The 27596-nt window shown below is 44.0% G+C and overlaps 1 protein-coding gene across 1 annotated transcript in view; it reads right to left on the bottom strand.

Annotated features, from left to right (window-relative positions):
• GPR160 (G protein-coupled receptor 160) overlaps positions 1-26197 on the bottom strand; it is a 66643-nt gene extending 40446 nt beyond the window's left edge. Inside the window, exon 1 of the mRNA XM_078666104.1 lies at positions 26126-26197. The gene's annotated coding sequence lies outside the window, so the exon portion shown is untranslated. The remainder of the gene's footprint in view (positions 1-26125) is intronic.
• Positions 26198-27596: the final 1399 nt, after the last annotated feature.

Raw genomic sequence — 27596 nt, 5'->3', positions numbered from 1 at the left:
TTGGCTGGGATTGTATTGGGTCCATTTGAGCTGCTGCGTAGCACAGTGTAATGTGCGACTTGAATTTCCTCAATTAAGGTTTTGAAGAAAAAAAAAAAAAAAAAAGAATCACTCTATCTTCCCTGAAGTGGGGGCACTAGAGTTTCTTTGGTGATTCCTTGTCCCACACCCTCCTTTCATTAGCTTTAGTGGTTATTCTCCATTCACTATTGGTAACATCCAGGGTATGCCCCACTAGCAGTCCGAATCTGAAGAGTCCACTTTGACTCTAAGTTAAAGTCAACAGGGTTCCAGTGCCACAGTGCTACTAGTATCAATTTCCCCCGGCGCCGATAGGGCCAAAAATCAGCTTTACCTGCACCACCAGGTGTAGATCGTCTGGAGTTCTTGAGTGCACCCCATCCATGGGCAATCCAAGCAGCTGAGTCTGCTGCGTGCAGTTCAGGTGGCAGCACTCAGCAGGCGCAGAGTCCTGCACTCACGGTCAAGCTCCTGAAGCGATCAAGGGATTATCTGCAACTTCTCTTGTGTGGTAAGTATCCGGTTTGTCTACCGGTGGGGGATGGGCGAGATGATCCTGTCCCAGGACCCTTGCTTTTGTGATGATATATGGGTGCTTCCAGAGCATCCTCACTTCTCTGAAGGGGAATGGCAGACCTGGTTGCAGTTCTTGGTGCTGCAGGTGACCCTCTCTGGCATATGGATCACTGTATCTCAGAGCACATAGGCTCCTGCCTGGCATGGTGAAATTTTCAGCGGCGGCCCCTGCTGGTATTCAGGGTCATGGCTCACTATTGCAGAAGGCTACAGCCCTTGCAGCAGGGCATTCTTTCACGGCGAACCCTCTAGGAATAAGATTGTGCCGACTCGGCACTACGCACAGGCTCTAGCCCGATGGGCACATGGCTCACTTCACTGCAGCCCTAACCCAGCATACAGGGGTCAACAACTTTGTCCTGCGCAAGGGCAACAACTATCGGTACACAGCAGTTTTTTCACACCTCGGGAGGGTATCTACTCAACAGGGCTCCCAACTGGACCTCACTCCCTCCAGCACTGTCCTGTTCCTCATAGGACACACTGGTACTGGCAAGCAGAAAGGCACTAGTGCTCTAGGGCAGGTAGTCGTGGATTCCCTAGGTGATGCCTCCTCAACCAGCAGGGTGAGTAGAAGGCCACAGCCCTCAGTCCTAGTTACAGCCAGTCTGACTGCTTAACAGATGAAAAATTTTGGGCGCATATTATCAAGGCGGCGCAGCAAAATTATTGCCGCTTTTGTGTCCGTTTTCGGGCGAAAAGACTCGATAATTTTATCACCTTATCAGCAAAGACACGCTATTGCATGTTTTGCTGACTTAGCGCCCGTTACATCAACGCCCAGTCTTGCATCGCTAATGAGAGGCAAAGTGGGCGTAACACAGATATTACCAGGAAAATTTTGCTAAGCAACATTACTCCTAATATCAATGTGCACGCTAACCTGTGCAGCGATGATAAAAGGAGCGCTAACCGCGCTTTTCTCAGGATTCTTTACGCCTGATTTTCTTTTGAGTAAACCATGTTAGCCTATGGGTGGTGGATTATAGGGCTGAGACCACCCAGCCCTATCAGCAAGGCATCGCCTGTTGCTGTGCATTTATCGCTGGATTTCAAGCGATAATCGCACCTTTTTTCAACTATCGCTGGTTTATATATCGCATCTGAGATAAGCGTTACATCAACGCCCAGTCTTGCATCGCTAATGAGAGGCAAAGTGGGCGTAACACAGATATTATCAGGAAAATTTTGCTAAGCAACATTACTCCTAATATCAATGTGCACGCTAACCTGTGCAGCGATGATAAAAGGAGCGCTAACCGCGCTTTTCTCAGGATTCTTTACGCCTGATTTTCTTTTGAGTAAACCATGTTAGCCTATGGGTGGTGGATTATAGGGCTGAGACCACCCAGCCCTATCAGCAAGGCATCGCCTGTTGCTGTGCATTTATCGCTGGATTTCAAGCGATAATCGCACCTTTTTTCAACTATCGCTGGTTTATATATCGCATCTGAGATAAGCGTTGCTGATAGCACGCTATCTCGGCGATATAAACCAGCGATAGCTGGCGATAATTATCCGCACGCTTAGCGATAATTATCGCCGGCTGTTGCTGATATGCCCCTTGGTTCTCAACATTTTCTTCTTATAATCCTTTTCCAGACACCAAAAGTGATTTATGGTCTTTGATGTTTTATGTCAACTCCTTGCTTCTTCCTCCTCTTGAAAAGCAGTCTGTCACAGCAGGTGGGACTCCCCACTACCTCCCCTGTGGCAGTAAGGAACAGACGCATCACCTGTTTTTTTCGACGCCTCCCCTCCCTGCGCCATGCATGGTCTTGGATTTTTGACACATTTAAGGTACTTTGTCCTGATAAAGTGCAACCATTGGTTTTTAATAACTACAACTTTATTTAATCGGGAAATTCATATCTTGACTTGTGTATGTTGGATTGCTGCTCTTTTGGTCTTTTTTGATTCAGATCAATCAATCAGTAATCTTATAAAGTGCAACTACTCACCCGTGATGATCTCAAGGCGCTGAGTAGGGTGGGGTGGTGGGGTCTGCCGTTCAGTCAAAGCTCCTGGTCTTGAGGTTCAGATAAATATTGATTATTTTTCTAAACTGGTGTGGCGTCCTTTTGTAGTGGTTTCACTGTGTTACTGTGAACAAATACTTTACACATTGCCTCTGGGAGAAGCCCGATAGCTCTGTGCCAGACTACCAAGGGGGTGAATAGGGGTTACTTAGGTGTGTAACATACTTACCCTGACTATACTAAGGCTCCCTACTTAGACACGGTGTAAACCACTGGCAAATAGTGACCCCATTTCTAACATCCTACTCTAAACATTTGTACTCCTTGTTCAGTGTTGCTGTGTGTAGTTTAACAATAAAGCAACGTTGTAAATGTTCAGCTAAAATGTTTTTTTGGTTTTTTTAATGCATTGATTAGGGGTCTACGTGTAAAATATAGTTCAAATGTATTCATGTACTGGACTGTGATTTTAAGTAATTAACCTGTTGAGATTTTCTCAGAATAGTGTACCTGTCCTAGATATGCACATGTTTTGTTCAAAGAACAAGATCAGCTTCTTTTTAGTTGTTTTATCTTCCACTACTATCTCATCCATGTCAGGGGACCAGCTGCTCCAGTTGGTTCTATTTCCAGCTAATAGTAATAAATGCTCACTTAAGAGGGCACAAAGTCCAGCAAGTTCCTTTTCCCCTAAGTAGGTTAAGATGTGCCCTATAACTAATGGTGCGTCTCTTACTTACCCCTCTTAGCCCCTCTACCAAAAATAGCGTCACTGGTGAGCCATCCACTTGGAGAATACTGTTGCACGCAAAGCAAAGAAAGTTTTACTGTCCTACAACACTACCTTCTTAAAAGTTTGAGCTATTTATTTTGCCCAACATTAACTGCGCTGAATCATCCAAACTAGGGCCTTGTCTTGATGGGGTTTTCTGGTGCAGAGCCAAGTGCCTGTTTTATACCCCTACAGGACGTAAAGTGAATTCATTTAACCTGATATTTCTCTGATCTAGTGCTTTATTTTCAGATAGTACAGCTTTGAAAAAGTGAGCTGGGTTTGCCTCTTTCTCATGCCGACAGGCCAGATTAAGGTGGAAGTCTCCTGTTTTTTTTAAGCCAAAAATTGCTTTCTTTCAGCTGTATCCCCCTCAAATTGCCTATGTGTCAATATAGGTTAATGGGAAAAAAAAAAGTTATTCATATATTTTTTATAAAAATGTCCCAGTTTTAAAATGTTGACAAGCTTGCTCCCTGGTTCTGAGCTGTGCTGTCTGAAAATAAAGCACTAACATGAGTATTAGGATTGAAACATCCTCTTCACGGTAATGGACGTGCACCCCTGCCCAGAGTGCCCAACTGTACTGATGTCTGGATCCCTAATGCAAATTTTTGTTGTCATAAGTAAACAAGGATCATGCTTGTGAACTGTAATATAGGCCTGTCTCATGGATTGTTGCCTTGGTGGACTGAGACTGGCATCCAAATTGCTACTGTCATAGTGGTGGAAGGCTACTGTCTTCACCAGGAATTAAGTAGCACAAGTGCGTTGGTGCCAGCATACCATGTAGTTATCAGTGGGTGTGAACAGACCCTTTTTAACCTATCACTGGAGTGAGGTCTACAAGCTCACTCATTTTTAAAGTTCTGCTGCTGTGTGCCTAATTCACCCTTGGTCTCCATCGCTTTGTTGTGAAATGCTGTGCAGAAGTGGTGTATCTGCGCTGAGTGTATGTGCGCCCAGGAAGGGTACAATACAGGAATAATACAGTGCTGGCCAGTGCATGCATGATTAATGTATGTGCTGGATGTATGCATATGAGTGGTAGAATACATGGGTACAGTTCTGTGAAGTGTGTGGCTCTATACATGAACTGGGAGTATGCATGCTTGTGGATGGTACAATACATGGAGGGCCCTGGGTTCCATTTTGGGAGACCAAGGCCTGCATGGTGCAGCATGGAGTGGAGGTAGAGAACAACAGATTTGGGCATTGCTACATTCTTGTAAGTTGGGTGGGGGACATGCTTGACATAGGAGAGCCAAGCTTTCCCTGTAAACTTCAAAAGATGCTCTTTGATTTAGTCATTGGTGACAAGGAAGGGGCCTAGGTACATCTTGGGAAGGAGATTAGGCTGATAAAAGAATCATAAAAAGAAGGGCTGAGGGCCCTAGTCTAACCTTATGACATACATATCACTGTGGTTGACATTCCAGATGTGAACTCTAGTCACTCCCTTACCCAGCACACTTAAGGCAAGAAAGCAAAAGACACACAGATGATGGATGGAATGCAGAGCAAATGGAGTGAATGCTGATCAATGTCAAACATTCACCCCATCAATTGTTCTTTATGCATTGTCACTCCGAGTGGGACGGGTATGCCCAGACGTGGGTCTTGGCTCTCCATGCGACGGAGTCAAGCTAGCCTGGCTGTTGAGGGGCGATACCCTGAAACCGGTTCTAGGATGCTTGTTTCCAGTCCAGGGAGGACTTGGCTTGACAGTTGGGGCTGGACTGTTCCCATGAAGCACAGGGTCAAGACTGTTTTTCATATGGCAGGGGGGGCATGGTGAGCAAAAGAACGATAGATTTAACCCAGATCTATTGACTGGGCGGTGAATGTTTGGTTTGCTTTGCATTCAGCCCATCATCTGTGTGTCTTTAACTTTCTAAAAGTGGCATTTTCAGACCTGCAATTTAAAACCAAACATCACTAAAATAGGTTATTTTTAAATTGAGAGTCCAGAGACGCCAAACTCCAATTTCCTATCAGCTCCCAATTGACAGATTCACTTGTAAGATGTTAGAAGTAAGCTCCAGTGCTAACCAGTTGGGAGAGATAGGCCTTGCTGCAGTGCAAACGAAATTAGATGTATTTCACTAACAGGGCATGTGAAACACAACAGTATATGCCCTACCTTTTAAATACACTGCATCCTGCCCATGGGGCTACCTTGGGCCTAATTTAGGTGTACCTTACACGTAGTAAAACAGAAGGTTTGGGCCTGCCAGGTCGAAATGGCAGTTTAAAACTGCACACACAGACACTGCAGTGGCAGGTCTGAAACATGTTGGCCAGACTACTCATGTGGGTGGCTCAGTCCATTCTTCAGAGCCCCTAGTAACATTTGATTAACAGCCCCTGGGCACATGCAAAAACAAAATGCAGCACAGGATCAAAAACAGGAGGTCAAAGGCTAAAAATACAGGGGGAAACCACACCAAAAGATGCAAAGTCTGACATAAAGGTACAAAATATGCTGTACGAATGCAAGTATGAACACGTTTCCTGACGTTGCGGACCTGTGCAGGTGAAGGGTGAACCTTCACCAGCCTTTAATGTTAACACACAGACTTGCATGTATAACCAATGTTTTCGAACACTATACAATCAATAGATATTATTCAAAAGGTTATTTATCAACAAGGAATGACCGTCTTGATGAAAGAACAGGAATGCCATTTTGAATAATATTGCCCTGTCTACCATCCATTTTTTACAAAAAAACAAATGTGATTAAATTTCTTACATACTCTCTTAGAATACTTGTTGCAAAAGCTGTTTGAAAATTCGGAGAACCCATGATTAATTATAGCTTCAGTGTTTTATTAAAATTCTATTAGTTGGAATCCATAGTTTTTATCGCACACATGTATGATACAACACAACTAGTTGGCGGTACCCAAACTTTTTCTTAAAGAATAGTAGTTAAAACAAAAGGCTTCATTTGGCGCATGTACTTAATTTTTTAATACTACTTTTATATTTGCTCCTATGACGGTGTATAAAATCGTATATTTTGTTTGTTGCTTTTATGATTTTACCTTGTTTTAAAATCGAATAAAGCTTTTCTACTACTACTACTGGTTGTACAATTGAGCCTAGCAAAACTTTCATAAATATCGCGTATACTGGACAACAATATCCTTAGTCAATTATAGAATTATACAATTATGCCCAACTGAATCTCCATACTTTGTTTAGTTACTATATCTTCTGTGTTATCCAATATGAAGGTCTTGTCTATTCCTCAAAATCACCCATAAGTTCTGTTATATCTGTCTTCCTGTAGGGTATCTGCTTATTCCTATTAAACAATCAACTACCCAACTGCCTCTCCTCCCCTCTCCCTCCCCCTAGACGTGCCTTAACTTTATGAGTTTCTATGTGTTTTTCTCTATGCAAGTAGATTTCCAAAGTTCATTAGGTGCTGGTCTGCTGTTAGTTATGCTGAGATAGCATAGTCATGATCACCTTTGATCCCCCTCTCCGAAGGTTTCGCCCTGTTCTTCTTCACCTTGGATCCCCCTCTCCCAAGGTTTCGACCTGTTCTCCTTCACCTTTGATCAACCTCTCCCAAGGTTTCGCCTTGTAATCCTTCACCTTTGATTCCCCTCTCCCAAGGTTTCGCCCTGTTCTTCACCTTGGATCCCCCTCTCCCAAGGTTTTGCCCTGTTCTCCTTCACCTTGGATTCCCCTCTCCCAAGGTTTTGCCCTGTTCTCCTTCACCTTTGATCCCCCTCTCCCAAGGTTTCACCCTGTTCTTCCACCTTTGATCTCACTTTCCCAAGGTTTCGCCTTGTTCTCCTTCACCTTTGATCCCCCGCTCACAAGGTTTTGGCATGGTTCTCCTTGCCCAGTCCACCATCCATGTACAAATAGTTTGTCTACATCACATAAAATGAAAGCTGCAAGTACAGACTGTTGTAAGGTTGTTTTGTTGGATGCTAGGGCAGATGGAGGTCACACCAACCTATCTGTGGGAGCGGTCTTTTATCATTGGTGCCCCGGGCAAACAAGCACTGGTGCAGTCAAAATAGATAAACTGGTTCATACTTTGGGCACTTTACTCTTAAGCAGTAGTGAAGTCGAGCAATCAAAACTTACTGTAGGAGGTGGCAGTGGGTTACAAATTAAGATTCTGCAGGAAATATGAAATAATACAAACTCAATAATTCAGAACTATTACAGGTATGACCAAATTGGTCTTTATGTGCAGGTAGGTAAAATAAGTTACGATCAGGAGCCCGCAAAACCCAGAACATCAAACCCTGTGATCAAGAATTTGTGGTGCCAGGCCAAGTTTTACATAATGTAAATATAAGGACCCCCTACTACTGATATATATTCCCAGGGCAGTGAAAAAGCAATTGTTCAAGAAAATTCCCTAGGCAACGATGGGTCTATTAAGTATGACAGGTCATAATTCCCACAAAATAGGAGAAGACTCAGTGGATCACAATTCTCATTAAGAAAACTTTTTATTCATATAAAAATCATTATAAACTACAATTGATTTTATTTTTCTGTACATATCAACATATTATGGACAAGAAAATCACAGTAAACAACAAGTGTTTTGGAAAGAGATTTGTTTTTCCAATACCTCATACAACAGGCAAAGCTGTATGTCCTATAAAAATGGTAGATATAGGAAAAACGATATGATCGGTCAATTATGTGCAGAATTATACAGACAATTATCAACTTGACAGTATATATATATATATATATATATATATATATATATATATATATATATATATATATATATATATAAATAAAACAGACAAAAAACATGAAGTTTGGCAATACAGCATGGTGGCTTTATAATTCAATGATGAATCTTCATAGTGTCTACACGTGTTCGGTGAACATAGCGCCTTCATCAGGAAAGCCACATAGAATCAAAGGTCTGGAAATAAAAATGTGCACTGAGTCTCAAAAAATATAACAGCCAGGCCCAGTTTTAAACAGTGGTAACTCTGGGATGATAAAAGTTGGAAACTTTGGTCCCCCGGTAGAGAACCAGAATAATGGGCTGCAGTCACACTATCCCAGGAGATGGAGTGAACGGAAAAGACACCTGTGCCGGTCTGGATGGTACTCGGTAGAAGATAAGAGAAAGATGCAGGCTCACCCCACCCACTGCCTTGGAATGCTTCTGGGCAGTAGTCCAATTGCACACAGCTGCATGATTGCATAATGTGAACAAATGTTTCAAGCCAAGTTGTAAAAGATGCTAAGACTTGAGTAGATTCAAAATACCACATAGCTCAGAGAGGGAAGACTTAGCTGCCAAGATCTGTCTGAAACAACTGTCATAGGTTCAAACCAGGTGGTGCTGACTCCGCCTTTGACACATCAAAGGTTGACAAACTGAGTGTATTGGACCTAATGCAGGCAATCTGGTGAAGTCACTGCCTATTGCCTCACAGATGTATTTTTACAATAAAGTTTAACCTTTTCGCAGCTGCGCAAATTCGTCCGTGGCGCGGACGGGGCTAGGGGGTGGGCGTGGCGCTCCCTTACTCATGACGGCTCCACGCCGTCATGATTCACGGGCAGCGTGTGCTCATGACGGCGTGGAGCCGTCATGATCCCGCCCACTCACTAATTCGCCCGCACAGGCGGGGAATTAGTTCCGCGTAGGTGGGCGGCAGTTTCATGACGGCTCCATGCCGTCATGAGCACACGCCGCCCGTGAGCATGGAAAGGGTTAAGAGATAAATAACTAGGCCTAAACTCATAAAACCGCTTTACTGAAATGTTATCAGGGTGAATGGTTTTACCTATCTGTGCCTTGCTTCTGTTTGAACATCTTTGTTCAGAACTTCTACACAAGACACAGCATAGTGTTAACTATATATGCACATCCCCACAGAATAATAGGCCATCTGTTTCCATTACTGGTGCAGGGATTAGTATTGTGGGCCACTTGAAGCTTCACCTCTTGAATTATGGCCCTTCCTCAAACTCCACAATGGTAATAAACTTCACAAAAAGATTCCTAGCAGACATAAATTGATTCACCACTGCAGACTTCTATACTACAAGCAGTGCAGGATTTACGTATAAGCTACACAGCTATAGCTTGGGGCCCCCACTTTCTTGGGGACCCCCAAAAAAGATAATAATAATCATATTTGTCACTGACATAGTCACATAGAATATCTGGACTTATAAAGGGCCCCATATTTCAAATAGCTTAGGGCCTTATCAAGTCTAAATCCGGCGCCGACTACAAGTGCAGAGAAATCAGCTGCCGTAAACCCTGCTCAAGGTGGGGAGTGGGTGTACCAGGGAGTGGTAAGCCTTGCAAGTTTAGGAACACCCCACAGCCACCTGCAACACTACTCCGACAGATGAGCCAACTTCAAAATTTACCTGGAGGGGCTGAGCCGTCAAACACATGGCTTCACCCAAACTGACAACACCAGAAGTGCTCTTATAAGTAGCCCTGTGGAAGGCATGGGGCAAACAGAAAGCAGGCGACTTATTTAGTCGGGCTCAGTTCTAAACTCATAAGACGTGATGAAGTCGAAACACGAGCACAGCGGAGAACTTCATTCACTCTCACCTCTTTGTGGAAACAGGACCCCGCTCCAGCCAGCCCTCCCTCCTTCTGTGTTTACTTCCCCTTTTATTGCTACCTTCACTCTGTCTGCCACTTGCCAGCTTTCTTGTTTGTGGTTACTGGTTCAGTCGTCTGTAATCTTCCCTATGCTTTGCTTGCCCGCATTCCTTTCATCAAGTCTCTATTCCTTTTTTTGTCCCCACTCTTTTCAATCTGGCACCATTTCTGCCTGTTGTTCAATATTATGCCCACTTCGTTACCACCAGCTCAGATATGCCAACAAGGTGCCTCTCATCTGCTGTGAGCTGCAGGCCACAAGTTTGTGCCTCATCCAGGCCAACTCGGGCTTCCATACTTCCAAGGCTAGTTAAAGGAGTACCTTTTAAATAAATGCATGTCATTACATATTATTACAACGCGATGTCAATGACAACGACATGCCATTACATCGCATACTTTTATAACGAGTATGCCTTTACCACGCATGCCATTACAACGTAAAGGCATGCGTGCTAAAGCTATACTCATAGTTAACGTTTGCAAGGTAAGTGACAACCCTACCCCTACACAACACACTACTCCCACCCCTACACTACCCTAAAACACTACAACACTACCCACACTACTCCCACCCCTACACTAAACCCTAAAACACTACAGCACTACCCACACTACTCCCACCCCTACACTACCCCTAACCCTAAAACACTACAGCACTACCCACACTACTCCCACCCCTACACTACCCCTAACCCTAAAACACTACAGCACTACCCACACCCCTACACTACCCCTAACCCTAAAACCCTACACTACCCTAAACCACTACCCACACTACTCCTAAACCCTAAAACACTATGACACTACAACACTACCCACACTATTCCAACCCCTACACTACCCCTAACCCTAAAACACTACAACACTACCGACACTACTCCCACCCCTACACTACCCCTAACCCTAAAACCCTATACTACCCTAAACCACTACCCACGCTACTCCTACCCCTACACTACCCTAAACCCTAAAACACTACGACACTACATCACTACCCACACTACTCCCACCCCTACACTACCCCTAAGCCTAAAACACTATGACACTACAACACTACCCACACTACTCACACTGCTACACTACCCCTAAAACACTGCAACGCTACCCTTCTCTAAACCACTACCCTCACTACTACCACCCCTACACTACCCTAAACCACTACAACACTACCCACACTACACCCACACTACTTGCACCCCTACACTACCCCTAACCCTAAAACACTACAACACTACACACACTACTCCCACCCCTACACTACTCCAACCCTAAAACATTACAACACTACCCTAGCCTAAACCACTACCCACACGACTCACCTCTACACTACCCTAAACCCTAAAACACTACGACTACAACACTACCCCCACCCCTGCACTACCATAAACCCTAAAACACTACAATACTACCCAGACTACTCCCACCCCTACACTACCCCAACCCTAAAACACTACAACACTACCCTACCCTAAACCACTACTCCCACCCCAAGCACAATCAGCATTACCTCTTTCCTCGTGGTTCCAGCGTCGCCATCTCTGCTCCCGGATCCTGCATCGTCAGAGATGCACGTCGTTGTGAGGAAACAGCCTGAGTTTCCTCACAACAACGTGGATAGCCAATACAGCGCATGTGTGGTAAAAGCGCACGCAATGTAATGGTATGCGTAGTTTTTACTACGCGTTGTCACATCGCATGCATTGTAACGCATGCGATGTAATAGCAACGCGTAGTAAAAGTTGTGTTGTAATGGCTGTTCCCCCTTTTAAATTGGTATAACATATATTTTATTTACACCACTTGGACATGTCAGCAGTGTGGCATGAAGAAGTGTATAAAAACAGGTTCTTTTTTAGTGTTCACATAACAGAACAATGAGCAGGTGGTGGGCCGGAACGGGGCTAGTGCAGTAATCCGCTTGAACAAATGAAGGGACAGTATAACACTTTCCCATTTAAAAAATGGTAACACTCTTCTACTTTAATACAACAAGCCCATGGAGGAAGTTTAGGGCACACTGATCGTCGCTTGACTGCCTGATAAAAGGCGAGTCTGCTTGGACCGGAACGCCCAAAAAGAGTCCTGTTCTTCAAGAAAATCAACCTCCATATCTAAAGGGAGAATGGAAAATGAATCTCCCTATAAGGGCTGTTGTACAAATCCCAAAAGCTACAGAATGATCGCCCTTATCGATGGTAAAGGCCAAAGTTAATGCCTCCGCAATATTAGAAGATTTAAAGAACATGGCCAGTATCAGACCGGCTTTCAAGAATACTGTGGAATACCGACAATATAGTACCTCTATCCATGCTGGTTGAGACACAACACTCCCAGCAGCTCCCTTCTATACGCTTCCTTCATAGATTTTCAAGTTCCTTTCGACAGTATTGAGTAGCAGCTGCATCAATGGGGCATCCTGCACTATTCCGTAAGCCATATGGAGAACATATTATGAAACCTGAATTAGTGTCAATCGGGGGAAGGCTAACTCCATTACAGACCCAATAAACGCAAACAGAGGCCGAAAGATGGGTTACTTATTTTCGTCCATACTCTTTAATTTGTATGTAGCAGACCTTGGCATAGCTCTTCGGAATGACCGGTCGGTCCCTCAAGATTACGAAGGATGCCCATGTCAATCGCACAATATGCTGAGGATACTGTCTTGCTAGATTAGACATGTCTTGGTCTTCAATGCTTGCTGGTGGCTCTGGAGGTTTACTGTGACAATAAATGAAAGAAATATTTCAAAAGGAAATACTGTTTTGTTCAGTAAAAGAGTGTATTGTGGTCATTTAGGGGATTCCCAATTCCTAGGGCCACAGGATACAAATATCTTTGAATATGGTTGCCCTTAAACATTTTAGAACCCAAATCAGTATTACGATCATCTTCACGGTCCCGTTCATCAAGTGAGTTGTCTGGTCCTTCCCTTGCTCCAATTCTGGAAAATATAAAAGCTGGATTCTTACAGGCCTTAAACTATGGCAATCAGACTTTTCAGGGCAATAGGTGATCATGTTGGGTTAAGCTAGTCCAATGTAATTTATTGAAGAGCCTGGTTTCTCTCCCTGGCCTGGATAAGATTACGATTCGGCCTTCTTAATCAACACCGAGCTGGTGCAGCAGCTATACTATATTTCGTTGTTGGTACAGGAGTACACATGCTAATGCTTTTATTACTTACTGGAAATTGCATTTCTCCTTATCCTACTTTGTGCTATGGAGATAAGTGAGAGGGAAGAGAAGGTAACCATGCCCCAAGAAGTTCCAACACTCTACAAAAGTTCAAAAAGAAGAAAACCTACAGATTCAGCCTGCCTAGTGCCAATTATTGAAAAATGACCTATATAAACCAGAGATGGAGACCATGCATGCAACAGGGGCTACTGAACATACAGCAAGGGCTACTGGGCATACAGCAAGGCGACTGAAACCTGCAGCGGGGGCTACAGAACATGATGCGGAGCGGGCTACTGAACATGATGCGGAGCGGGCTACTGAACATGATGCGGAGCGGGCTACTGAACAAGATGCGGAGCGGGCTACTGAACAAGATGCGGAGCGGGCTACTGAACAAGATGCGGAGCGGGCTACTAAACAAGATGCGGAGCGGGATACTGAACATGATGCGGAGCGGGATACTGCACAGAATGCAGCTGGGCCTACTGGACATACAGCGGGGGCTACTGGACATGCAGCGGGGGCTACTGGACATGCAGCGGGGGCTACTGGACATGCAGCGGGGGCTACTGGACATACAGCAAGGCTACCAAATATGCAGTGGAGCTACTGAACATGCAGCGGGGCTTTATGAACTTGTTTAAATTACAAGGATGAGTGGCTATTGTCTTTCTTTTGAAGTTTAAGATGGCCGTACAAAAGCAATTTTTGGCAGCTTTGGTTGACCCGGACAGCTCCTATCCGTAGGTTTCCACTGCTCAAAGGCCGTCTGGGGAGTCTCACATGGCAGCCCGCGGGCCCTGGCCCGCTCGCATTTCAGGGCTGTCCCATTTATACATCCCTCAAAACAAAGTTTGTACCTGGGGCCATGTATCGTTTTCAGTTGTGGTGACGTCTGGCCGCTACTACCCTGAGCACTTTTTTACTCGGATGTTTAGCTTTTGTGTTTTAGCTTTTGCGCGTAGCATTGTCTTTCAATATTGAGTTTGTTTATTGCTGCTTTCTGTATTGCAACAGTTCTAATTAACTGAAAAATAAATGTATTATAAAAAAGTAGGAACACGCTGTAAAGCAATAGCTTGTGGAATCCCTCTGTCCAAGCACGTGCTCCCGTTTACATTGAGCCTTTAGATTTTTTTTTCCTTCATAAAAGGCATCCTTTTACTTCAGGCCACAGTCCTCCTTTATGTAAAGCATCGTCCTCTGCCTGGTGATATCGATGGGCTAATAATAGGGGCAAGGAGAATAGATTGGATGGGATACACACCAAAAACCTTGGGGGGGGGATTGTATTGTGCTCAATTTTCAAGACCCAAGGGTGGTGGGATGGATAACAAGGCAGGGATGGGGAACAAACAAGGGTGGTATCGGTATTGTGGACCTCACCTTTTTTTACCCCCGACCCACAAGTGTAACGACTAGTCTACTCAGTGAGCCCATAATCCCCCCTACTGTATCATGGCCAGTCAATCCTTTACCACCTCGTCCTGTTGGTCATCATCATACCTTGTATACATATCACAACCCCCATGTAGGATGGCAGGACCCGGGATGGGGATATTGACAAACCAATACAGATAGTATAGGTGGGATTATAAACGAGCCAAAAGGGCCATTTGACGTTTATGGTAATACAATTGTTACTAACCTATCGGTCAACAATATCGAGACGGGGGGTTTGGCTGAAGAAGGTGGTTTTAGACTGGGAACCCTAAGTACAAATGTCATGATAACATATCCAGCAATAGTTGACTTGACTATCAATCCAATAGATGACCTAGAAGGGCTGACTAGTCCTATGGATAGCCCAATGTTAGCCCGAGTATTTCCATTCATTAATGCTCGAGACGGGACAAATGCTGGCATTGGTACGCTTCTATCTTGGAATGTCGCCGGGTTGGCTAGCAAGTTGGATTCCCAATCCTGGGTGAATTTTATAAGTGGTTTTGACATTTGCTGTTTCCAAGAAACCTGGGCTTGTGATCCCCTCTTTTGCCTAGGTTACCTGAATTATTGTATACCAGCTTCAAAAGGGGGAAGAGGGCGGCCCAAGGGAGGCTTAACTGTTTGGGTTAGACAGGACCTGCATATCAACATCAAAATGCTGGACCTGGGAGATAGTGATCTGCAAGCATTAAGAATCCCCGTAGCTAAGGGCCAACCAATAGATTTATATAATGTCTATGCGAGAGGTAACAATGTAACCAATTCACCCACTATTGAGCTGTTGTCTGCTGCCATAGAGGCCAACTCCCAGGAAAGTGTAATGATAATTGTTGGGGACCTAAACAGGACTTTTGAACCTTTGGACTGTACAAACGACCTCCTGGAGAGTGAAGAGGACAATCTCTGGGGAGTACCATCTCTATGCTTAAAACCTGTGAAGCGATGGACAAAAGAGATCTTATTACTAAATGGAATTTGTATGGAACATGGTTTAAGAGCACTGAATGGGAGGACACCGGGGGACAAGGAGGGCAGCTACACTTTTGACAATGGTATCAATAGGAGCCGAATTGACTACATTTTGTGTAGTCTCCAGTTGTGGAACGGGGTTGTCGATATGGCTGTTAGGCCCCGGGTTGAAAGTGACCACAACCCCCTATGTGTGACCCATAGGTGGTGGAATATTTGTACAGGAAATACTATAGAGACATACGACGAAACCCCTGTAATGAGTAACGATGAGCGCAGGTTAAAATGGCCCAAGGTACTGGCAAATGAGGCCACTATGACCTACATCAGTAACGAGGTTGATAGTGCAATTTCCGCAATGGAAGCTGCGGTTCCAGTGGTTCCAGGGGACAGTGGCATCACCGAAATCCACAATAAGTTATTCTCCCTCCTGAGACCATGTTTTTTTATCAAAAAAAGGAAAGGGAAGAAAGCTAAGGAAGTGGGCAGGTGGTTTGATAATCACTGTAGAACAGCACGATTAGAACTGGGACAAGCCATAAGGAATAGGGACCGCGCTGCAGTGATAAAGAATAGGAAACTGTACAAATTAGCCATCTATCGTGCCAAAAAGAAATGGGACGAAGCCCACTGGGCCGAATTAAAAGAGGCCTCTGATAACAAAGACTCAACGTTATTCTGGAAAATCATCAAGTGGGGTAGTGGAGCAGGTCCTGCGAAGCCTGATAATAACATAGCAGAGGAAGCTTGGGTTGATTATTTCAGACCACAGTACGCGAAAGGTAACCATACCGTGGCAGCTGACAGCATAATATTGGTATATGCAACCGATAACCTATTCTCCCTCAGAGAAGCGGAAATTGCCATTTGTTCCGCGAAATGTGGGAGGGCGCCAGGTCCAGATGGTATTCCCCCCGATATTTTTAAGCACGACGTAACTAGATGGGCGAGATATACCCTCCTTGTAGCAAATGCCCTAGCGAAGGGGGCAGTGGTCCCAGACATCTGGAAGGGTGCAACCATTATCCCAATCCACAAAAAGGGCGATCGCTCACTGCCTGCTAATTATAGGCCTATAAGCCTAATAGCCACCATGCAGAAAGTAGTTGGGAGAATGGTAACAAACCAGCTTATGGACTGGGTAGAAGACAACAACGCCCTCTCTCCATACCAAGCGGGATTCAGGCGAGCTACCAGTACCATCGATCAGGTCTTCCGCTTCACCATATTGCGGTGGAAGACCGTTGTACTGGGAAGGGGCTGCCTGTATGTCGCGTTTGTCGACCTGCGGGCGGCGTTCGACCTAGTCCCCCGGTACAAGCTATGGTCGGTTCTCCAAAAGCTGGGGATTCCTGCTGATCTGCTAACATTGATCATGCGACTGCACGAATCCAACTTCGCCAGAGTCCAGTGGGGTGGAAGTGGGGAGACAACAGCGGATTTCCCTGTGGAAAGGGGAGTCCGACAAGGCTGTTCCATGGCCCCTCTACTTTTCTCGTTATTTATTAACGGTATCGTCGAGAGAATGTTGAAGGCTAGTGTAGATGCCCCATCGTTAGCGGACACCAGGGTTCCGATCCTGATGTTCGCTGACGACACTCTTATTTTGTCTAAGACTCCCATGGGGCTGCAACGTGCATTAAACATTTTCGAGGCTTTTTGCATGGAGCATGGGCTAGAGGCAAATGTGGGAAAAACAAAACTAATGGCCTTTTCCACAGGACGCAGGAGTTATCCCAAGGTAACCTTAAATAGCAGTAGGCTAGATATTGTTACTGAATTCACGTATTTGGGTGTACAGATCGCAGAGGGTATTGGCTGGACGCATCATGTGGATAAAGTGGTCTTAAAGCACAAGCAGCTTTCAGGTGCTCTAAGGGGGGAACACCACAAATCCAAAACTAAGCCTATAAAACCTGTAATAACAGTGTATGATGCGAAGGTTTTGGGTGCCACTCTATATGGTGCGGAGCTATGGGCCTGGGATAGACTAGTGGCTCTCCAGACTTCCGAGAACAAGTTCATGCGAGGGATTACAGGACTCCCACAGAGCACCCCTCTAATCCCATTGTTTTTGGAGCTGGGTAGACGTACCATTGTAGATAGAGCCCGATTGCGCCCAGTCCTCTACTGGAGACGCCTTTGGACGACTCCAGAAATAAGACAATATGCAGAGGGTTTTCTATGGATAATCAAGGAAGATATCTTCCATAAGATTAAATGGTTAAAACATCTGAAGACCATGTTAGTGAATTTAGGGTTTTCAAATCTTTGGAACAATCCCGAGGGAGAAATCTTCCCTAGTAAAGAAGCCCTCAAAGAACAATACTGGGATTGGGTGGGTGGTAAGATGCTGAAAGACACTAGGGCTGACTCTATGTCTGGCCGCTACCTGGAGACAAAAATCCTTCCAGTCCTAGAAAATTACTGGGATAATATCACGGTACCTATGGACAGGAAACTTGTCTTTCAGCTTAGATCAGGTTCTATCCCCCTTAAGAAACTGACATCTGGCTGGCATAGACCCACTAACAACTTATGTCCAGCATGTGAAAATGCCGAGGAGAGCATAGGTCATTTCCTCTTCGTATGCCAAGCTTACGCAAATCCGAGGAGAAAATGGCTCTCGCCGGTATGTAAAAACCTGGGGACACGAGATAGTGCAGTGGCTCTAAGAATCCTACGTACAACAAACCAGGATTCGATAGTCATAGGGGTAGCTAAATACCTGGGTTGGGCTTGGGCAATTAGACGACGGTCCTTGGGGGGTAGCAGGTAATCAGGTATTCCTTTTAATAATGTTTTATGTAATATCATAGGTATAAATGGTTTTTATAAGTAAATGTAGTATGAGCTGTACTTCATGTTTAATGAATTTTTATTCTGTAATTATATATTATTGTGTAATTGTTTTGGTTTTATGTGCTTTTATGAGAATTGTCTCGAATAAAGCTTATACAAACAAACAGTAAAGCATAACTGAAGTATGTACATGATTAATTTGCTAAGAATAATTTTTAGCACATACTGTGTTTATTTAATGTGTTTTCTCCCTTTTCAATCAGCAAAATACAGGGCCAGTCGGTTTGCATTTTTTTTCTCCAAAACGATGGTCATCTCCCCTTCCTTGCAGGCTGAGGCCTGTCCGCTCTATAATCTTCATGGGCAGGGCAGAACTGAGAGGCGAAGAGCAGAGCTGGAAAACAACCCGCATTCTTTGTATGTTTTCCATTTTCGGAGGCCTCACCCCTGCACACGGACCTCACAGGGTGGAACACGCCTGCTTGCATCAGCTAAAGGCCAGAGCTGGTCTGCAGGCCACCTTTCCTTCTCCACCAACCCGAGGGGAAAGGTCCCTATGCTCTCATGTTGTAGGTGGTTAGGACACAGCACCAAAAATTGACAGCACCCCAATACTAATTGATTAATACAAACACTCCAGGTAACCAGGTTTAAGCTAGGGCGCACAACTGACAGTTCGGGCTAAAGTAAATATTCAATCTGTAATTGGCAGTGCTCCAAAAGGGGGAGAGGTCGGTTACCCAACAACCCCACTAATACCCACAAAAGTGCGTACAACAAAAACTAAAATCAATTCCTCCCTGAGCACTAATTAACAATAGAATTCAAATGTGTAAAGTCCAACATTCAGTAATTTATTTCTTTGCATTGCAAATCCACATGTTCCAGTTGTTGGTACAGCCGTAGACACTTAATATGTTAATATGTAACTCCACAAAATTTTCTTCCAAATGCAGCTATATACAGTTCCAAAACGCAGCCAACACGTGTTTCGTCATGCAAGTCTAAGGCATTCTTGACTTCATCAGGGCTTCTATGTCGAAAATCATAATAGCTTTGTGTAGCGCTTTCTCTTAAAAAACAACAGTTCACCAGCACTCTTCGTGTTATCCAAAAGCACTTTCTCTGCATATAGCAATCTCATGGAGCACTTTCTTTTTATATATATGTAACTCTTCGGTTCCTAATCATTCCATCCGTCTTAAATCCTCATGTTTCTCACAAGTAGATCACTGTAGTCCTTCCATAAAGGACTACATTACACCATTCATCCATTCACCATCATACTCTTACAACACTTGTAACACCAAACACACGTACCACATGCAATAACACTTGTGTCGCCAGTTCACTCACAACCCTCAACACATCACACGTTCATTGGTCACCCTCTCAGAACACAACTATGTCCACGTAGATAAAGCACGATTTATGGTTTACCTCTTCACTCTCCTTCGGGCTGTTACAACTGCACTTACTTTCAGCACCAATGCCTCACACAATATCATAGGCACGTTATTACATGACACAGGCTTTATCACAGCCACTAACTTCACCACTCGCCAGATGTAAACCTTAGTCATTCACAAACGTCCTGGGCATTCACTCACTTCTGTTGCTTTACTACTCAATCACTACACCTCTCTCTACAACTCTGATCACTTGCGCTCTACCTCTTGGTGCAGTCCTTAAAACATTTTAATAATATATATATTTTTAAATCACCTTTTAATGAAACAGTTCACCTCCAGCTTCTTGCAACATTCACCCACAGTTAATCATCAACACCAGTTATGCATAACCAACCACACACTCACCAGCAACACTACCCATAACCATATCCTTCATCGCAAGAGCAATCAATGGCAGCCAGTCAAACTCTGGCAACACGGTTCGACAAAATGTATTATTATTTTAAACATCACTCACCTATGTAACTAGTCACTCGGGCTATCCAGTCACTCATGCCATGCACAACCCCATTTAGTCTAGCGCAGTCACTCACAAATCCATTTTTACATCTCATCCCAAAACCTCTATTACGCTTCAGCCACTTGCACCACTCATCTATTCCTAAACTTCCAACTAAAGCCCACACCAATCATTACTTACCAAATTTCATTGTAACATCATTCAACCTCAAAATTTACAGCACTAGCCAACATCATTTGCCAATACCAGTCCCCCATATAGACTTGCATCCCTACCAACAATGCTCTCAGCTCTTCACAGCAAACTGGAACATCCCTCACAACATGCCTGCAACCATTCCAAGCACAACCAATTGCCCTCCTAGTCGCGCACAGTGCTACTTCTATCACTCACTGCTACCACACTCACAATACAACCTAGTTACACTAGTCATCAGTTCACGCACTCGCGCGGAACATCATTAGCTGCTAAAATCCACTTGCTTCCGCCCACATCAACTGTGTAATCTTTCTCAGATTTATCTTGCACCGGCTTGTTGAGTTTGTGTAAGCGCCTTTTATGTATGAGAAAGGGGTGATTAAAAGAGTCATTTGGTGGATGAGTGCAAGGATGAGTAACAATGCATATATGATGACTTTCTGGGAGCACCTACAACTAATGAGTCACTTTCTATCAGCTTGAATTGCCAATGCTTGTTCATGACAAGTTCTCTAGTAACCCCTAAGCTTCTCCCCCATTCATTTTTGAAGTCTAGATCTACACTACAGTCCTGTAGTACCCATTTTGTGAAATCAGTAATAATCATAACCACTTATCCAGATAGGTGCCCTACCAACTTCTTACTCCCAGCAACTGCTTCCGTCTGCCGAACACCACTCAGTCATGCTACGATTGGCCAGGCAGGCTCACAGTATCCACACATGAGGGGTGGGCAAGCCAAGCCACTGAATGCTAGAGCTAGAGGCCTGGTTCGGGCTCCGTTTGAGGTCCCCTTGAGCCCAAAACGAGCCGCGCTTTCGTGTGGCTCCTTCCTGCCTTCCATGCTCTAACGTCATGCACCAAGAAGACAATGTATTTACCTTGGATGTGAATTAGGAGAGCGAGAGATACCAATCTGGTGGCTGAACTGTACAACATGAAACCTGAAAACCTAGGATGAATCCCGGATTCCCCACTTAACCAAATTGTTTGATCGGCAAATTTAATTTCACCATACCTCTTTTCTGCATTATATCATGAAAGCATCTTGAAATATGACCGTTCAGGAAGCGCACTGTACAAAAACTTCGAGTTTGATTAAATTGACTATAAATGATACTCTATGCATAATAAGAATGTAGAAAAGGGGGTGGTGATGAACAGAGTGTCTGAATTAAGCAGACCACTCTTACCCAGTCCAAAGATCAGGGCTTGATCCATCACCGTTATTTATCTCACTGCCCCATCCCAGCTCAGAACCTGGCTATATGCAAATTAGTCTGTCCCTGGCCCAGTGCATCATGGGAACAGGGCAGACCAAACTACCAAGCCAATTCTTCACCAGAAAGGAGACAAGCTACCGGGGACCGGTTTCTGGCATTTCAGCCTCTTCGGCCCGGCTTGCTTGAATCCTGATGGAGCAGTGAGAAAGGGACTCATTCAAGCAAGCCGGGCCGCAGACGGCTGTAATGCCAGAAACCGGCCCGCGGAAGCTTGTTTCCTTTCCAGTAAAGAATTGGCTTGGTAGTTTGGTCTGCCCTGTTCCCATGATGCACTGGGCCAGGGACAGACTAATTTGCATGTAGCCAGGTTCTGAACTGGGATGGTGCAGTGAGCTAAAAAACGGTGATGGATCAAGCCCTGATCTTTTGACTGGGTATGAGTGTTCTGCTTAATTCAGATGCTCTGTCCATCACCACCCCCTTTTCTGAATCGTAATAAGAATGTAGGCCACATACATGGGTCTTGGGTGTAGCCATTTGTGAGGCACGTGGCACTATCAACAATGGGTTCGGACTACTGTAGCACAAAAGCCAAGACTCGTCCACCCACCTCAGTAACCCACATACAGAGTACAGGGACATAACGCTTAGTTCATTAACTGCATTATCTGGGGGAGGCAGGTGAGAGCGGGTAATGGGCATCAAGGTTTCTACGTTCGTGTTTAGAAAGCATTACTTTCATTAAATGCATCTCAATGCACTGATATAATCTAATGTACTAAGGTATAACGTTTCCATATGATAAAATAGTATATTTAAAAAAAAATAAAGACATTGAGGGGACTTACATTTTTTATAGGTTTTTTTGCATGATTTATGAACCAGCTCATACTCTTCGAGCCAAGCCCGACTATTAGCTTGGCTATCGTTTGGATCTCCCTGGAAATTTGCTGGCTTGCCCAACTCGGCCACCTATCACTTAGCTCAGATTTGCAAACCTTCACTTAGTAATCCTCATGGCTTGATCGGATTTGCCAATGATCACCAAGTAGTCCTTAGTCAGTGAATGCTTGGGGTTGATGCGCATCAGTTGGTAATCCCCACCACACACTCATCGCTCACTTGTTTCTGTGCTTGCATTTCCCCTACTTGTTTTTAACACACTGACCAGTGGATTGATAGCTTGATTTTTGTTTTTATAAAGCGAGCAAATACCCAACAAGGGGTGTCCTGGTGCTGAAGAATGGTGCAGCAACAGAGTTTTAAAAGAAATTATGAGTTTTAAGTGGTTTGCAGAAACAGTGTAAGCACTTTTCTGCATAGGTGATGGGCAAAAGAGCATTCATTCGAAGCCTGTGAGGCGACCACTGGAAAAGACCTGCAGTCTGCGAGCTTTCCTGAATTTGGGAATGTTAACGGGGAGCTGAGTACTGGAGCAATGACCGCATCCAGGACTATAGAAATAGAAAACAGGCCATGTAAATGTTGGATGGCAAGTTGTATACAGCCTTATGATAGAAATAAGGGGATTTAAAAAGACAGTGTTTATGTATGGGGAGGCAATAGAGGGAAATCTAGACAGTGACACTAAGATTCCTGCTGAGCCCTAGGATAAGCCGAATTTTGAATAAGCCACAGCTTGTACAGGAAGTAGTTGGGCAGACCTAGAAGGGCATTACAATGATCTAACTTGGCGATAATCTATGTTTGAAGAAGAGATTTCCAGAGGAGCTAGGGAGTAATGGGGTGGTTTTCCAGATCACCTCTAGAGGAAAGAAACACGATGAAGAGAGTTTATTAACATAAGTCTCAAAAGTAAGTAGTTGTCAAATTTACTCCAAGGTACCAAATACTAGAAGAAGGAACAGGAGTTGTGCTAAGGACATCTGCCTACCAATGGAAGGTGCTGATGTAATGGCTGCCAAATACAAGAACCTCTGTCTTGTCAGTATTACGCCTGAGAGTGTTTGAGGACATCTGGTTAGCTGCAGAGCAGAGACATTCCTTGAATTGGTACTGTAGATAATTGAGGTCTCGGTCAAGGTGGAGAATCAGTTGAGTGTTCTTGGCATATGCATAGAAGAGAAGGCTGAACAAAGAAATAAGAATGACCAGGGTGGTCACATAGACATTAAAGAGAGTGGGGTCAGTTAGGAGCCATGAAGGACCCCAATTGGGATGGGTTTAAAGTCAGAATGGAAGTGAGTCAATGTCACAGCTTGGAACCACCCTTGAAAACAAGCATTTGCAATGCAATAGGTCTCACATTTGCGAGAGTTAAAGCTATTGGCATTGTAAATGACAATGCCTTTTATTTATCTGTTTTGCTAATTAACACATAAATAAAAAGCATGGTCATTTACAATGCCAATAGCTCAAACTTGTAAATGCGAGACCTATTCAAAGAGGCGGTCGCCATCGTCCTGGGCTGCTTGGAAAGAGAAACATGCATGGCGCACTAAATGTTGTTGGATAGCATGTAGTGCCTGCAGTAGGAGAAACCCATTGAAGAAAATAGTGCTTAAAGACTAAACAATCTTAAGTTGACCATAGCTATAAATAGGAGTGTTATTTTTCAGGTGAGTACGGAAGCAGCGTAGTGAAGAAAGAAGCTCAGTCAAGGGAGCTATGGCGAGACCGGGCTGAAGGAGGAAGAAATACCCAAGTGTGCACAAGAGGTGGTGCAAAGTAAGTAATTCACAGGTGGGAGGGTGCAAGGCCAAGTAAGCAGGAGTTAAAATACTTAGGTAACTAAGTATAGAGTGAGATACCCTTTTACTGGAAAAGGAATGGGTCACAAATGCAAAACAACAAATTTCCTTTTCCAAAATCTTTGGGGGGTGGAGAATCCTTACAGATCGCTAATTTATATAGCGACCAGCCTATGGGTGTGAGAAAAAATATTTACAAAGGTTACCAAATTTACAGAACTACTTTTGTCAAATAACAATTGTTGGACAAGGGCACACTTTCACACATGAGCTTCGATATGTATTTATTAATAATCTTGTTAAAATATCAGTACAGTACTGAGATCACTTTATATAATTTAAAACAAATGATCACAATATTTAAAAACATAATTGATGAGAACTTTCAAATTCACAATTTAAAAAAAAAAAATTCTTTGCAACACTACATTTATTAGCAAACAAACAAATTGTCTCAGTACTGTACTGATATTTTAACAAGATTATTAATAAATAATACATATCGAAGCTCATGTGTGAAAGTATGCCCTTGTCCATCAATTGTTATTTGACAAAAGTAGTTCTGTAAATTTGGTAACCTGTGTAAAGATTTTTTCTCACACCCATAGGCAGGTCGCTATATAAATTAGCGGTCTGTAAGGATTCTCCACCCCCCAAAGATTTTGGAAAAGGAAATTTGTTGTTTTGCGTTAAAATACTTAGGGGCATCAAGAGAGACAAAACAAGTGATCTGTTTACCTGAGTGGAAAGAGACGCTGACTCCCTGGCCCTAAGGCCCATTCGAGGCGTGGGCGGGCATATACGGGCTTGCCTTAGGAACACCCAGTGCACGTGTCAGTGTTAAATCGCAGAGGAATGGTCTGCACATCATGGAGGGAGGGGAAACACTAAAACATACTGGAATACTACTTTTCCATTCCTGGATTTTGCTTTTACATATCATCGTTATCAGGTGTGTCGATCCAATGAACACAATTACAACGAACCAAGTCTACAACTCCCAGAATGCACTGATATATTAAATCAAAACTAGGAACTGGAAAGTTGGGTCCCGGGGACATGGTGTCATCTGTTCACCCTACATGTGAGCGCATTCACCAGCTATTTGCTTGTCAGTTTATCTGCTTTAATGTGGGATACCAGGAGTTTCAGTTTTTCTACCGAGCCAAAAAGTACTTCAGTAAAATGTTTGTAGTGTGCGGTGGCAGCCAGCCAATCCAAACAATGCGTGTCTAAGCCATTAAAACTCGCAATTTAAATAAAAATTTGACTCTGTGAGGTAGTCTTTGAGAATTATTGCAAAGACAGAAGCCACATCATTTAAAAACAACTCATAGCTGCCCAGCGAAGGCACCTCATCCGACTCCTCGTGGCAGTGATTCTGTTTTTACCCATCATCATATGTATTATGCGGTTTGTAGTGCCAGGTTTCCCACCCGGAGAGTTAAATTTTAAAAAAAAGCTTACAACATGCAAAGTGCCGATAGATAAAAAGGCAGTAGTAGCCGAAAGCTTCACACGAAAAGTGCCACTTGACAACGATGCAACGTAGCAAATACAAGCAATGAATAAACGCGCTAATGCGAGGCATCAACTTTACAATAAAAATGCGCTCATCCCCAAACAGATTGTGGATTTAAATTGGTTCTCCAATATGCAGAGGCAAGTACCTGAAACCAATTCTCCCCGGTCTCGGTTCACACCTCTGGTAATCGGAAAGGCAGCTTCAGATAAACAGCATCCGAACTGTACTTCTGTTTACCAGGGGCCACTCCCACAAAGGTCGGGAAATGCTGGGTCCTAGCGCCGCGGTGGTATGAAGTTCAGAATCGGAAATGATCTGGGCAATGCGATGTGCTCAGCACCTGTGCACAGCACCTGTGCACGAGAGGACGTCTTCTACCGAGCACGTTAACGGCCTGCCAGCTTCCCGCCAGTGCAGAAGGCTATTCCATGCCCCAAGACAAGAAAAAGGCCCAAGTATATGTTTGCTAGTTTAGCAAATTAAAAATATCTAAAGGGAAAATAGAACTTCGTAATAAACCCCTCCCCCCACCTCCCCCAAAAAACAACAACAAAAAACAACCACATACATGCATGGTGGGCACACACTTTATGCTTAATGGGCAGACTTGATAGCACAGCTGTCTCCAGACAATTATGTGAGCATCACTAGAGGAGACTTTGGCTCCGCCCACAGGCAGTGAATGAACGAATACATGTTTATTGTTTGGTTACTCAAAACCATTACATTTAAACCACGGTACAAAATTGCAAAGGTTAAAAGGACAGAGAGGTCATATTATTTAAGAAAAGTCTGTGTGATTAAAATCTAAATACTTGTGGGCTGAGAGGAGTAGTGTCCATAGTCATACGGCCCAACATGCCTCGGCTAAGTCTCTGGTCGTTTAGCCCGAGATGGCCATCAGCTTCATGCGAGTCTGTTGTATAAATTTGCCAAATGTGGCCATCTGTTTTACTGAGTTCAATGTGTATAATTGATGAACTGCTTCCTTTGAAATGCGCGTCCCCAGTTGTAGGATGATAGGCCTAAAATAAAGGTTGCGAGCTGTGCCAGGCAGTGCTTAATTTGAAAAATAATAAATGCCAGGGCCCTGATCAGAAGGCCACTGCAGCTTGCACCACCCATCGCCCCGGTCACTGCTGCCAAAAAACACTACTAACCATCTCTCTCGCCTGCAAGTGCAACAGCTCAGATTATTCCATGTCCCCAAAGCTAAAGGAACGGCTAGGAAGGCAGGTATTAGCAATTTTTAAAAAGTATATTGTATTTATAAACAACTGTTGTGCTGTTCATCTCTAAATTAGATGAGCAGCACCACCATGTGGCAGACTGTGATAAGTGTGGTGTTGACAATTAAGTGCCGGTGCCGAGCACCAGAAACCAATTAAGTGCCGGTGCCAAGCACCGGAAACCACTGGCTCAAATTAAGCACCGACTGGTAGCAGTAGTACATGTTTTGATTGGGCAGATCATGTGCGCTTCCACAAAAAAGTGCCTGCCCTCCACTATGCTGTGATCATTTAGTCTATTTACCCTGCTGTTTAAGTTTGAACTTTCAGGGGCACACATGGCCTTAGAATGTAAAGAAAGTGTCTTAGATAACTAGATAATTTTTG

Source organism: Lissotriton helveticus, chromosome 11 (genome assembly GCF_964261635.1).
Source record: "Lissotriton helveticus chromosome 11, aLisHel1.1, whole genome shotgun sequence".
Taxonomy (NCBI): domain Eukaryota; kingdom Metazoa; phylum Chordata; class Amphibia; order Caudata; family Salamandridae; genus Lissotriton; species Lissotriton helveticus.
This window is presented reverse-complemented; position numbering and strand designations above follow the sequence as displayed.